Genomic DNA, 15,292 nt, shown 5'->3' on the forward strand with positions numbered 1-15,292 from the left:
GAGAACGTGTTGTGGATCCAGCACTGACAGTGTTTGGCAGCTGCGATGAGCCTTATGCTGGCGTTTGTGATCAAGGGATGTGGCCTGGAGCCACCTTGTTCTTGTGGCATCTTTATTTTTATCTGATCTCTGTTCAGACCAGCAGATGTTAGATCAAAGTGTTGTGAACTACAGCAAATGATTAAAAAAATGTACTTGATTTCAGTCTCGATTAATGTGACTGTCACGGTTCATTGGTTAGCACTCTGGTCTCTGAGTCAGAGTGTGCTGGTTTCAAATCACCCACCCTAGAGACTACAGCACACATTCCACACTGTGTTTCAGAAACCTGGGCAACCTGCAACACCTGAGACATCAGCAGCTAAGGCTTTGTTAGACTCTCCAAATCCAGGAGAAGAAATGGTGGTCCGACATTGACACCCTCTCCCAAACCAATGTACCCAGCATCAAACTGCTCATTGATGAAAACCTGCTCCACTCACTACATCTGACAGCAGATCTCCGAGGCCACAACTCCAAAAGTAGGAATTTCTGGAGAAACTCAACAGGTCTGGCAGCATCCGTAGAGAAAGCAGAGATAACGCTGACCCTTCTTCAGATCACTGGACTTGAAATGTTAACACTGTTCTTCTCTCTCCACAGTTGCTGTCAGACCTGCTCGGTTTCTCCGGCAATTCCTGTTTTTAAGAATAAAGAACATCACAGCAGAGGAACAGGCCCTCCGGCTCATCAAGAATGTGCAGACACACGATAACTTTCTAATCTGAAAACCTGTTTCATCTACATGGTTCGTATCCCTCTATTTTCTGCCTATTCACACATTTGATTTGATTTATTGCAATCATGTGTACCTAAGTACAGTGAAAAGCTTTGTTTGCAAGCAGCACAAGCATTTCATAGTAAGCAAGAACATACAGATCATAGGGTGCTTAGATAAAGTGAGGCATACATGTTACACTGCACAGGAAGTGCACAAAGCAAGATCAACATTATTTGAAGTTAAGAGAGTCTATTCATCAGTCTAATAACAGTAGGGAAGAAACTGTTCTTTAACTTGTTGATGTGTGTGTTCAAGCTTCTGTATCTTCTGCCTGATAGACAAAGTTGTCGGAGAGCATTACTGGGGTGGGAGAGGTCTTTGATGATGTTGGCAGCCTTTCCACAGCAATGAGAAGTGTAAGTGGAGTGCATGGATGGAAGGTTGGCTTCCGTGAGGGTCTGGGCTGTGCACACAACCTTCTGTAGTTTCTTACGGTCCTGGGCAGAGCAGTTGCCATGCCAAGCCATTACATACCCAAACAGTATGCTTTCAATGGTACATCCATAAAAGCTGGTAAGGATCCTTATGGACATGCCAAATTTCCTGAGCTGTCTGAGGAAGAAAAGGCGTTGTTGTGCCTTCTTGACTGTTGCATCGACATAGGAAGTATAGGACAGACTGTCGGTTATCATCACTCCAAGGAACTTGATGCTCTAGATGTTCTCAACCTCTGCTCATAGATTTGGGTGTAGATGTAGATTTCGGTGCATTCTCCTCCCTTCTTTCTGAAGTCAATAAACAGTTCTTTGGTTTTGCTGACATTGACAGAGACACTGTTGTCATTGCACCATGACACCAAACCCTCTATCTCATTGCTGTATTCTGACTCATCATTGTTTGATATCCGAACTATCACAGTGGTGTCATCAGCAAACATGTAGATGGCGTTCATTTGGAATTTGCCTACACAGTAGTGGGTGCACAGGGAGTACAGCAGGGGGCTGGGAATGCATCCTTGGGGGAGCTCCAGTGTTGTGGATTATTGTGGAGGAGGTGCACTTGTCTGTCTTCACAGATTGTCGTCTGTGGGGTCAGGTAGCTGAGGATTCAGGTGCACAGGCGGAGCCAAGACGTAGGAGTTTTGAGATCAGTCTGGAGGAAATTATGGTATTGAAGGCAGATCTAGAGTCGCGATAGATCTGTTCAGATGATTCTGAAATGTTGCTATTGTATGCGCCTCCACAACATCCTCTGGCTGCACATTCTAGGCATTTACCACCCTCTGTGTCAAAAACCTGTCTCTCACATCTCCTTTATACTTTCTCTCTTTTGCCTTAAACCTATGTACCCCAGTAACTGAAATTTCTAGCCCGGGGAAAAAAGGCTCTGACTATCCATTCTATTTATACCTCTCATAACTTTGTAGAATTCTATCAGGTTCCCCCTCAGCATCTGACTGTGAAAAGTGAAAACAAGTCAAATTTGTCCAATCTCCCCTCATAGCAAAATCTGCGGTTCTTTTGGTTTTTATTTAGCCAGCATGCCAGGCGTCTTGGAGAGAGCAAGAACTACAGATGCTGGAATCAGAGACAACACAGTGTGGAGCTGGAGGAACACACCAGGCCAGGCAGCATCAGAGGAGCAGGAAAGCTGATGTTTCGGGTTGGGACCCTTTTTCAGAAATGGGGACGGGGAAGGGAGCTGAGAAATAAATAAAGGGAGGAGGACTGGGGCTGGGGAAAGGTAGGTGGGATGGTGATAGATGGATGCAAATAGGGGAAAGTGGGGATTGGTTGGTGGGAAGAATGGGGCAGATAGGTGGGGTAGAAGATGGACAGGTTGTGTCAGGTCAAGGAGGCTTGATCACCTTATCACTTTCAGGGAACTGTGGACTTGCATACTTAGATCCTTCTGAATGTTGATGCCAGTAAGGGTTCTGCTATTTGCCGTGTACTTCCCTGCTGCATTAAACCTTCTAAAATGGTCACCTCACATTTGTCCAAATTAAATTCCATCTGCCATTTTCCCGGCCAAGTCTTCAGCTTATCTACATCCTGCTGTATCCTCTGGCAATCCTCATTACTATCCACAGCTTCCCAATCTTTGTGTTGTCTGCAAATTTACTTATCACACCGCACACGTTCTCCTCCAAATCATGTATGTATATTACAAACAGCAGGGGTCCCAGCACTGATCCGTGTGGATCACTGCTAATTATAGATGTCTTTTCCCATAAAATCACCCTTCCACCACTACCCTCTGTCTTCTATGACTAAGCCAGTTCTGCATTGATCTTACCAGATCACCGTGAATCCCACGTGACTTCACCTTCTGTATCTGACATGAGGCACCTTTGTCAAAGGTCTTGTAAAGTCCACGTAAACAACATCCACTGCCCTGCCCTCAGCAATCAAAATACTTCAAAAAAACTCAATCAAGTTTGTGAGACATGACCTCCCCCACACAAGGCTGCCTATCGCTAATAAATCCATATTTTACCAAATGTAAATAAATCTGGTTTCAAAGAGTTTTCTCCAATAATTTCCCTACCACTGACTTAAGGATCAGTAGCCTGTAATTTCCCAGATTATCCATGTTTTCCTTGTTAACAAAGGAACAACACTGGCTATTCTTCAGTCCTTTGGGACCTCTCTGTCACTAGAGAGAACACAAAGATTTTGTACAAGGTCCCAGTGATTTCTTCCCTCACCTCCCTCAGTATTCTGAGGTAGATCTCACTAGGTCCAAGGGACTTGTCTACCTGAATGCTTTTCGAAACATCAAACACCACCTCCTTTATTGTGGTTACATGCCCTGTTTTGTTTTATTGCTCCGTTTGAAACTTTGTCCTCTCAGGACAGTGGAAATATTTTAGTGATGCTTTCAAGGCGTCCCTGAAGCAAACAAACATCCTTTCCAGCTCGTGTAAGTTCCTGGTCTATGACCAACCAGATCGGTTTATTCTGAAAGGTACCAAGCACAGTGTGAGACACGGGCAGTAAAGAGATGAAGTGTCAGAGGGATTGTATGTCATCCAATTAACTAACCTACCCAAACCATTGGCTGCCCCACTTGTGACAAAGTCTGCAGATGATACAGTGGACATCTCTGTCATCTTGAAATCCATCAAACCAGAGTGAAGACAAGTCACTGTCAATCTAGAGGGTCTGTCCAAGAATAGGGAAGAGGCCATTCTGCTCATCATGTCCATTCTATTTTCCATGGGCAAACCAGTCAATCCTATTCTCTATTTATCCTTAAAGCTCAAAAATGCTTATCCAAATTACTGTTTAAAATCATTCACCATCTCGGTATCTATTGTCATTGGAGTCAGTGAGTTGCTACTTGCTGTATGGAAACATTCTTCCTCAACTTTCATTGTGTATCTTATCAAAGTTCAACACAATTTTGTACGTAATTCAAAATAAAGGATAGGAGGAGATGTGAGAAAATGTCTTTTCACTCGGAGAGTAGTGGGAGTCTGAAACTCACTGCATATAAGGGTGCTAGAGGTAGAAACCTTTAACCTTTAAGAAGCATTTAGATGCGCAATATGATACCAAGGCCATGCAAGACTATGGGTCACATGCTGGAAAATGGGATTAGACTAGTGGTTGTTTTTGACTGTTGTAGACTCAATGGGCTGAAAGGTCTCATTCTGTGCTGTGGATCTCTATGATTGTGTTATATCTTCCCCAGTATGCTTTGGTCCAAGGAGAACAATCCCAGGTTCACTAGCCTAACCTAACGGGTGAAGTTTCTCATCATTGAAACCAGGAGGTGAGTCAATTGCTGCAATATTCCTAGCCTCTGACTTGCTCTTGCAGCCACTGTATTCATATGGTTAGTCCAGTTCTGTCTTGGTGAATGGCAACCGTACAAGGCACACGTCAGGAGTGTGATGAAATACCACCCACTTGCCTGGATGGATGCAGCTCCAACAACATTCAAAAAACTTAACACCCTCCAGGACAAAGCAGGCCACTTGATTGGCACTACATTCACAAGCATGCACTCCCTCCACTGCTGACAGTCAGTAGCAACAGATGCACTGCAGAAATTCGCCATGGCTCCTCCTAAACCGATGACAACTTTTATCTAGAAGGGCAAGGACAACAGATACATGGGAACACCACCACCTACAAGTCCCCTTCCAAACTACTCACTACGCTGATCCGGAAATATATCGCTGTTCCTTCACTATCACTGAGTCAAAATCCTGGAGCTCCCCCGCCAACAGCATTGTTGAGTTTCCTACATTTAATCTTCACAGCAGTTCAAGAAGGCAACTCACCACCATCTTCTCAAAGGTAACTAGTGTTGGCCCAGCTAGTTATGCCCACATCCTGTGATAGAATAAAATAAAATTCCTGGCCCCAGCAAGGATCAAATCCAGCTGATGTCTCCTGGGATGATACAGAAACAGGGTGGCTATTCAGCTTTGTGGCTAAACTCTCTGTATCCTCTGTATACTATCACTGAATTTATTACATCCCACTCCTCTGCCCTTGTTACATAGCCCTGCATACATTTCCCCCTTCTGAACTGATGCAATTCGCTTTGAGCAGGTATTATGGAATCTGTTTTCAAGCAGCACATTCCAGTGGTGTTTATGCTATTCACTTCACTCATTCCTTACCGTAGTACGTCCCATATTGCAACAACTCACTGGGTAAAGAGGTTCCTTCTGAATTCCTTAGTGGATTTATTAGTGACATCTTATATTGCTGTTTTGGATTGGAGTTTACAAAGTCACTGACATGGCGTTATATGCTGCAGCCAAGATACAGTTACATTCAGAATGCTTAAAGGTAGAAGTCAATATTTACACCCTCAATTACTTAAGCTGTGATTAATTATGTATAAATATTAAGTGCACTTAGATATTGAAACTAGAAAACTCGGCTTAAATGAACAGGATTCATTCCTTGTATGAAAAGAGCTAATTAGATCAGATTTCATTGTGACTTACTCTATCAATGTGAAAAAGTCCGTCTCCTTTCATTTCAGACTGACATATCATTGTTCCTGTTAATCCATGGTCATCCCAACTACTTGTACTGAAAGCTCTCTTCACAGGATATACTTTACCCCCTAGTTTAACAGGAATGAGAGCAAAATTCTATTGTGTAGAGAAATTAGGATTGTTCTATGTAGGGCAAAGGATAAATTTAGGTTTAATAGAGATGGGAAGGATTTTGATGAGAATAGATAATGAGGAATTGATTCCACTGACAGGACTTCGTTTTCGCATCAGCTCCTTCTCTTCAGAACCCATTTTGCATCTGAGAACTTGCTGACATAAGAATCAAGACTCCATCTTGCTATTGGTCTTGCACCGTTTTCAGGTCACTTGTTCATCCCCAATTTTAATCACTCTATCTTCAATTGTCTGCACATGGCCCTGAATTGTCGAATTCCCTCCTTAATTCACTCTCTGTCTGTCTCTCGCTCTGTCTTTCGCTCTTAAGGTGGTCCAAAACTTACCTGTTTTACCAAGCTTTTGACTGTCTAGCCTCATAGTTCTTTGTGCGATTTGGCCAGCAGATTTTGTTTGATAATCTTGTCGTGGAGCCTCTGGGATACTTTACTGTGGTAAAGGTGAGTGGAAATGTAAATGGTAGCTGTACACCTGCCCTACACCTAGCTGAGCAGGAGAGGCCCCAACTCCCCTCACCACAGCTGTTCCCTGACCTGCTCAGGAAGGTCAGGAACTCAAGAGGTGATAAGTTTGGGCTATTTTGAGCCATTACAATAACTACACAACTTTCACCACTCCTCCCAGGAATCTCAATCAAGCATAGAAAGCAACACGGTGTCCAACAGTTGCTCATATTTCACCTTACATCACACCCCATTGAAAGAAATAACTCTTGGCCTTTCATGCCGTACATCAGTTGGTCACCTGAGGGTGCTGGGTTCAGGGATGTAAATGCAAAGCGTGGGGTGATACTGCATCAATAAAGGTGTGCTGCATTGTCAGAGGTAAATTAAGGTCTCTGTCTGCCCTCTTAGGTAGAGCTTCAAGATTGCAGGGCACTACACTGAAGAGGAACAGGGGACTGCCTCTGACATTATGTCGCTCAACCAATGTCATTAAAGCAGGTTAGCTTGTGCATAGGTGCAGCTGTGTTTCCTATAAACTCCCTACCTGTTACTATGCAAACATTGAACAGAGTGTAATGGCACTGTGTTGGCAACATGACACCCTCGTAATGTTTACAAAAGGCAAATGGACACAGGAATTAACAGACCACCTGCCTTTTGTAATGACTAACTAACTGGCTATGAAATTTATTAATGGCCTGATCATCTGCAATTTATCATTAATAAAAGCAAAATACTTAGGATGCTGGAGATCTGAAATAAGAACAGAAAGTGATTGATTAATTTATTGTCACATGTACCAAAGTACAGTGAAAAGTTGTGTTTCCGATCAGTACAGGCAAATTATAGTAGGCAAGGATGCACGGATGGGAGGTTAGAAAAGAACTTAGACAGAGGCAAGATAACAAAGTGTGAAGCTGGATGAACACAGCAGGCCAAGCAGCATGTCAGGAGCACAAAAGATCCTGAGATGCTGCTTGGCCGGCTGTGTTCATCCAGCTTCACACTTTGTTATCTTGGATTCTCCAGCATCTGCAGTTCCCATTATCACATAGACAGAGGCATACAGGTTACATTGCACAGTGCATGCACTTGGCAAAATCAACATTACTAAGATCAACATTATTTGTGGCTAGACAGTCCATTCATTGAAAGTGTTGGAGAAACTCAGGTCTGGCAGTGTCTATGGAGAGAGAAACAGAATGAATGTTTCAGATCTAGTATGACTCTTCTTTGGAACAGAAGGGGCTAGAAGGTGATTTTTTATATGCTGCTGACAAAGGGAAAGGAACAGCAAGTGGAACAGATGTCAAGGGGGTGTTAGTGGTTGGAGAGAAATGACAGTGATGAAAATTAGGTGTTAATGGTAAGTGTGGATAGTAGAAAATTAGCCAGCTTTGCTGAGAGCAAAGTCATGCAAATAAGACACACGGGGGCTAGGGGTAGAGAGTGTGTAATCAAAATGGACAACAGCATTCATGGTCTGAATTGCACTTTAAGTCTTAAAGACTGCAAAGTGCCTGAGTGGAAAATGAAGCATTGTTCCTTCAGCCTCTGTTGGGCTTTACTGGAAGGCTGTAGCAAGCTGAGGACAAAAACATAGAAACATAGAACATAGTAGCAGGTGTAGGCCATTCAGCCCTTTAAGTCTGCTCCACCATCCAATGTCATCATAGCTGATCATCCAACTCAGTCTTCTGTTCCTCCATACCCCTTGATCCTTATGGCTCTAAGAACTATATCTAACCCCTTCTTAAAAACATTCAACGTTTTGGCCTCAACTGCTTTCTGTGGCAAAGAATTCCACAGGCTCACCACTCTCTGGGTGAAGAAATTTCTTCTCACCTCAGTCCTAAATAACCTACCCCGTACCCTTAAACTATGGCCCCTGGTTCTGTACTCCCCAGTTATTGGGAATGTCTTTCCTGTATTTATCCTGTAAAATCACCACCTGAATGTTGGAGGGCAGACAAAAATGTTAGAGAGCTGTTGATCTGCAACATTCAAAGGAAGATTCCCAGAACAAGATTTATTTTGACGCAAGGTGAAAAAATCAATGAGGATCATTGAAACGCAGGTAGGCAGAGATGGCATCAGGCTACTGCTTACCTCGGACTCCAGTCGAAAGGTAGATACAACCCAAATACCATATAAGCCTTAAGTAAGACTAGAGATCAGGACAAACATTCCTCTTATTAAGAGAATTTGATTCAATGTTTAAAAATGGATGAGCTGTAAGAGGCAGTGTATCCCAGAGACATAAGGAAATGACTAGCATTTGTACAGCATGTCCCAAAACATTTCACAGCCAATTAAGTACTTTTGAAGTGCTGTTGCTGTTATAGTGTTGGAAATGGGGCAGCCAGTTTGAGTTCAGCAAACTTTCACAAACAGCAATGTAACATTAACTGGGTAATCTGTTGCTGTGATGTTGATCAGGAGATAGAAAGCCCTGGACATTACGGCGATTGCCACTCTCTTTACAGAACAGTCACTTAGGATTGTTTACATCCACTGGAGAGGGAAGATGGAACCTCAAGTTTAATAACAAACTGCCTAAATTGAAAATGGCCAAATTAATCTAGTCCCATTTGCCAGCATTTAGCCCATATCCCTCTGAACCATTCCTATTGATATAGCCATCCACATGCCTTTTAAATGTTGTAATTGTACCTCACCTCTTCTGGCAGTGTGTTCCATACTTGCACCACCCTCTGCTTGGAAAAGTTGCCCCTTAGGTCCTTTTTAAATCTTTCCCTTTTCACCTTAAACCTATGCTGTCTAGTTATGGAATCCCCTACCCTGGGAAAGATACCTTTGCTTTTCACCTTATGCACGCCCCTTGAGACTTCATAAACTTCCATTAGGTGACTCCTCACCCTCTTACACTCCAGGGAAAGTAGCCTCAGTCTATTCAGCCTCTCCCTATAGCTCAAGTCCTCCAACCCTGACAACATCCTTGTAATCCTTTCTGAACCCTTTCAAATGTTGCAACATCTCTCCTGTAGCAAGAAGAGTAGAAATGAACTCAGTATTCCCTACGTGTCCTCACAACTGTCTTATACAATTGCAACATGACATCCAACTCCTGTACTCACTGCACTGACCAACGAAGATTAGCGCGCCAAATGCCTTCTTCACCACCCTGTCTACCTGCAACTCCACTTTCAAGGAACTATGCATCTGGACCCCTAGATCTCTTTGTTCAACAACAATCCCCAGGGCTCTACCATTCAGTCCTGCTCTGACTTGCTTTACCTAAATGCAACACCTCACATTTACTTACATTAAACTCCCTCTGCCACCCCTCAGCTTATTGGTCCAGCTAATCAATGTCCTGATGGACTCTGAGATAACCTTCTTCACTGCCCACTACACTACCAATTTTGACGATGTGGGTGTCACTGTTAGACTGGGATGAACAAAGTCAGAAGTCACACAACACCAGGTTACAGTACAACAGGTTTATTTGAAAACACAAGCTGTCGGAGCACTTTCAGACATTCAACCTCCAATCTTCAGATAAGCGTCCACCAAGGCAACCTTCAAGACACATAACAACGTAGAATCACCGAGCAGAAACTGATAGCCAAGTTCCATACCCATGAAGATAGCCTCAACCGTGATCTTGGGTTCACATCACGCTACACGTTCTGTTTCTGTAAAATCTACCTTACTGTTCTGTTTCGACACTTTCACCTTGATAACTCATTATGGTCTCTCTATCTTAATTAGCTTGTACAATTTTGGATTACTTGTTACTTTGGGTAGACCTTCAGCATGTGACTTTTATGCCTATCATGTTATTCCAGCCAAGATAACAAAATGTGGGGCTGGATGAATACAGCAGGCCAAGCAGCATCTTAGGAGAACAAACGCTGACGTTTCGGGCCTTCATCAGTTTTTCTGATGATGGGTCTAGGCCCGAAACATCAGCTTTTGTGCTCCTGAGATGCTGCTTGGCCTGCTGTGTTCATCCAGCCCCACATTTTGTTATCTTGGATTCTCCAGCATCTGCAGTTCCCATTATCTCTGATCACAAAGTTATTCCAACCATTTGGCTTATCTCCAGCACCATCTTATATTTTAATTTTTTGTGATTATCGCTCTGTCTCAATTAATTGGATTGCTTGCACCCCTCCTTGCTGTTCAGTTGTTGACACTTTACTGACACTGTCTGACACTTTTGATCACCTGCACAGACTTCATATTCAGCCTGTCGACACTCCATTCACACCATTTGTACAATCTTTTGATCTCTCTGCCTTTAAATTCTGTGCCTGTGTGCTTCCCTTCACTTCACCTGATGAAGGAGCAGTACTGCAAAAGCTTGTGATTTCAAATAAACCTGTTGGACTCTAACCTGGTGGCATTGTGATTTCTGACCTTCACTAATTGTAGTGTCATCTGCAAGCTTACTAACCATACCTCCTATAGTCATATCCAATCATTTATAAAGCTCTGGATCCAAAAATGTTAACTTCATTTTCTCTTCACAATTGCTACTGGACCTGCTGAGTTTCTCCAGAAATTTCTGCTTTTCATTTTATCCTTCAATCAACAGACAGGAACAAAGGAATAGGAGCAGAGATAATGGGAACTGCAGATGCTGGAGAATCTGAGATAACAAAATGTGGAGCTGGATGAACACAGCAGGCCAAGCAACATCTTAGGAGCACAAAAGCTGATGTTTCAGGCCTAGACCCTTCATCAGAAAAGGGGGATGGGGACTGAAGATGGATAGAGGAGAAGGGGAGAGGAGAATATGTGTGGGGAGGTGGGGAGGGGATAGGTCAGTCCGGGCAGGACGGACAGGTCAAGGGGGCAGGATTAGGTAGGAAATGGAGGTGCGGCTTGAGGTGGGAGGAGGGGATAGGTGAGAGGAAGAACAGATTAGGTAGGCGGGGACGAGTTGGGCTGGTTTTGGGATGCAGTGGGGGAGGGGGGATTTTGAAGCTGGTGAAATCCACATTGATACCATTGGGCTGCAGCGTTCCCAAGCGGAATATGAGTTGCTGTTCCTGCAACCTACGGGTGGCATCACTATGGCACTGCTGGAGGCCCAGGATGGACATGTCGTCTAAGGAATGGGAGGGGGAGTTAAAATGGTTCGCGACTGGGAGGTGCAGTTATTTAAGACAGGAGCATGTCTATTATTCTTGATAATGACTGAGACCATGTTCTCCCATTATCTCAATAGACAGCATCTTCTGCTGACAGCCAGTGCTAGTTCCAACTTCTTCCTTTTTCTGTGGTATAAATCTGGAGAAAATAGAAATCTGAACTGCCCTGTGTAGTTATGGGACTGTGTATGTGTGATAATTTTGCCTGTATCATACTGATATACGTGCAGTAAGGCCCTATATCATCAACCTCAAACTACGTTATATGCAAAACAATCACATTCCACCTCCTCTCAAAAATCACAGACGCCTCCGAAATCACAGCCTCTCTTTCCACAACACATTCCCTCTCTCTCTCTCCCCCATCACATCCCCCTCTCACCCATCACATCTGTTCTTCCCCATCGCAATCCTCTCTCCCCATCACATCCCCCCCCCTCTCTTCCCATCACATACCCCTCTCTCCCCCATCACACCCCCATCTCTCCTCCATCACACCTCCCCCTTTGCCCCATCATATTCCCTCTCCTTCATCACATCCCCCCTCTCTTACATTTAAACCACCATAAGTATAGGGGCAGCGATAGCCTCATGATATTATAGCTAGCTTGTTAATCCAAGTAGCAGATGGTGGAATCTGAATTTTATAAGAATCTGGAATTAATAGTCTAATTCTGACCATGAATCCATTGTCGATCGTTGGAAAATCCTGTCTGGTTCACTAATGTCCTTTAGGGAAGGAAATTGCCATCCTTATTTGGTCTGGTCTATGTGTGACTCCAGACCAGCAGTAATGTGGTTGACTCTTAACTGCACTCTGGGCAATTAGGGATGGGTATTATATGCTTCCAGCCAATGACACCCCAATCCAGTGAATGAATTTTTAAAAATGCACAGGTACCAGAGTGTTTTTTGAGGGGACGCATGGTGGCATACGTGTGGTGTCAATAAACAAAGATATCTCTACCTCCCTTGACGTAATTAGTCTCAAGCAAACCACTGGTCTCTGTTTTGAACCAACAGTTGAACTTTGAACACCTGGTGGTGTAGAGAATTCCACAGATTCACTAGCCTGTGAGTATTCATCCTTTCATACGCGTAAGAATGTTATAAGATTAACTGTCTGTTGGCTGATACCAGTTAAGGAAGGACTATCTTATGATGAGAGGTTGAGTAGATTGGGCCTGTATTCATTGGATTATAGAGGAATGAGAGGTATCCTTAATGAAAAATACAAGATTTTCAGGGGTCTTGACAGGGTAGATGGAAAACCAGAGATGAGAAAGAATTCCTTCACTCAAAGGGGAGTGAATCTGTGGAGGGCTGTCAAGGCTAGGTTATTAAGTATGTTCAAGGTTGAGAGAGCTTCTTAATCAATAAGGGAATTAAGGGTTATGGAGAAAAGGCAGGAATGTGGAACTGAGTATCATCAGATCAGGCATGATCCCATTGAAAGGCAGGGTATACTTTTATAGGCCGTAGGCTTACTGCACATATATCGATGTGTCTTCTTGTCTTACCATAATGCTGATTCTGTGAAAACATTGGCTCTAGGATCTCCTGAATAACAATATTGACTACATTTTGACTACGAACTGACTACACACTTGACCGGTTGCAGAGCACACCAGGGAGATCCAGAGGTTGTGAAAGGCACTCTATCTAGGCCTTTGGTATTCTGTTTCTCAGTCTTGTTCCCCGGTCTGTAAAGTTGGATGGCTTTTGTGAATTGGCATCACTTCGCCAGTTAGAACTGTAACAGACCCTTTGCAGCATTGTTAAAAACATTGCTTGCAGACATTGATTTGCACAGTCTATTGAATTTGCAACACTAACCTTATCGTAAAAAGCTGCTGTCTTATGCCACAGGTGCAGTATCATCGTGAAACATACTTGAAACCACTTGGGTCTCAGCTATTTTCAGCCACCTACGCAACAGATTTGTGTGGGCGTTGGAGCAAATTGTGAATCAGGTTCAAGTTAAAGGCAGGGAAAGTGGCTGCTTGTGAATACAATCAATGATGTTTGGAAGGACTAAGACGGTCCACATTCCAGAGAACAGCAGATGATCAGTCATTGAGAAACTGAGATTGATAGATTCTCGGTCACTAAAGGAATCAGGAAATATGGGGATAGGATGAGAAAGTGGAGTTGAGACAGAGGTGAGTGCTATTCTGATTAAATATCAGAGGAGGCTTTGTAGGAGAGGAGAGTAGAGGAGCAGGCAAGTCGGTGTTTCAGGTCAGGGCCCTTCATCAGGACTTGTTGAAGGGTCCCGACCCAAAACATTGACTTTCCTGCTTCTCTAATGCTGTGTTCCTCCATCTCCACACTGTATTGACTGTGATGCCAACAACAACTTGTACTTCTATTGTTTCTATAGTGCTGCAAACCATTCCAAGAGACAAAATTTTGACACTGAACCACAAAAGGAGGTATTAGTAGAAACAAAACAGAAATTGCTGGAGAAACGCAGCAGATCTGGCAGCATCTGTGGACAAAAAAAAACATTGAACATAGAACAGTACAGGCCCTTCGGCACATGAAGCCGAACCTTTACCCTAAACCTAAGGTCTATCTAACCTCCACTGCTACCTTATACTATCATCCATATTCCTATCTAATAGCCACTTAAATGCCCCTAATGAGGCCATGTCCACTACCCTCTCCAGCAATGCATTCCACCCCTCGACCACTCTCTGAGCAAAGAACCTACCTCTGATGTCTCCCCGATATCTATCTCCGCTCACTTTAAAACTGTGCCCCTTCATAATAGCTACCTCCACCCTAGGAAAAAGTCTTTGGCTGCCCACTCTATCGGTACCTCTGATCATTTTGTACACCTCTGAACTAATCTTTTGGGTCCAGTGACCCTTCTTCAGACATTGCCAGACTTGCTGAGTTTTTCCAGCAATTTCTCTTTCTGACTCTGATTTCCAGCATCCACAGTCTTTTTTTTGTTAAAGTATTAGTAGCAGTGGTTGGAAGCACAAGAGCTCAGCATGAAGTAACAGCTTTAAGGAAGAGATTGATAAAGAGACAGGGTGACTTATTGAGAAACATATAAAATTTGTGGCACACAGAGAGAGGCTCTTCTATGTCTTGTCACATCTGAAAATGAAGTATTAATTTCAGTTCTACTTTTTCAAATCTTGGTCTAGAGCCTTGTAAATGCATACAAACATACAAATTAGAAGCAGGGAGAGGGCCTTGAACCTGGCTCCCAATCAATAAGATCATGGCTGCTTACTTCACAGTCAGCTCCCGAAAACCTTGTTTATTAGAATCTATTCACCTCTGCCTCAACAAGATTCACAAACTCTGCTTCCACTGCCTTTTGAGGAAGAGAGCTCCAAAGACTCTCAAACTTCAGTGAGAAAAGAATTTCTCCTCAATGTCTTAAGTGTGCGACCCCTTACTTTTATACAGTGACCCCCAAGTATTACATTCTCCCACAAGAGGAACTATCGCCCCCACATCTACCCTATCAAGACCTCTCAAGATTTTATGTTTTGATTTTTTATCACAGATTGCTGTCAAGGCTGGATTGTTAAGGATATTCACGGCTGACGTAGAGAATTTTTAATCAGTAAGGGAATCAGTATAGCAAAAAGGAAGGGAAGTAGATTAGTTGTTTACCAAGCGGTCCATGTTCAAATACAACAAGTTCTGGACAATATTTAGGCTTGGGGTGACAAGTGGCAAGTAAACCACACAAATGCCAAGCAATTATCATCTCCAGTAAGAGACAATGTAATCACCGCCCCTTAACATTTGATGGCATTCCCATCACTGAATCCCC

The 15,292-nt window shown here is 43.3% G+C and overlaps 1 protein-coding gene across 1 annotated transcript in view; it reads left to right on the plus strand.

Annotated features, from left to right (window-relative positions):
* The first annotated feature begins 4,521 nt into the window (after window positions 1-4,521).
* gtf2a1 (general transcription factor IIA, 1) overlaps window positions 4,522-15,292 on the plus strand; it is an 88,190-nt gene continuing 77,419 nt past the window's right edge. The window contains exon 1 of the mRNA XM_059648980.1: window positions 4,522-4,540. The gene's annotated coding sequence lies outside the window, so the exon portion shown is untranslated. The remainder of the gene's footprint in view (window positions 4,541-15,292) is intronic.

Source organism: Stegostoma tigrinum, chromosome 10 (assembly GCF_030684315.1).
Source record: "Stegostoma tigrinum isolate sSteTig4 chromosome 10, sSteTig4.hap1, whole genome shotgun sequence".
Lineage (NCBI taxonomy): Eukaryota > Metazoa > Chordata > Chondrichthyes > Orectolobiformes > Stegostomatidae > Stegostoma > Stegostoma tigrinum.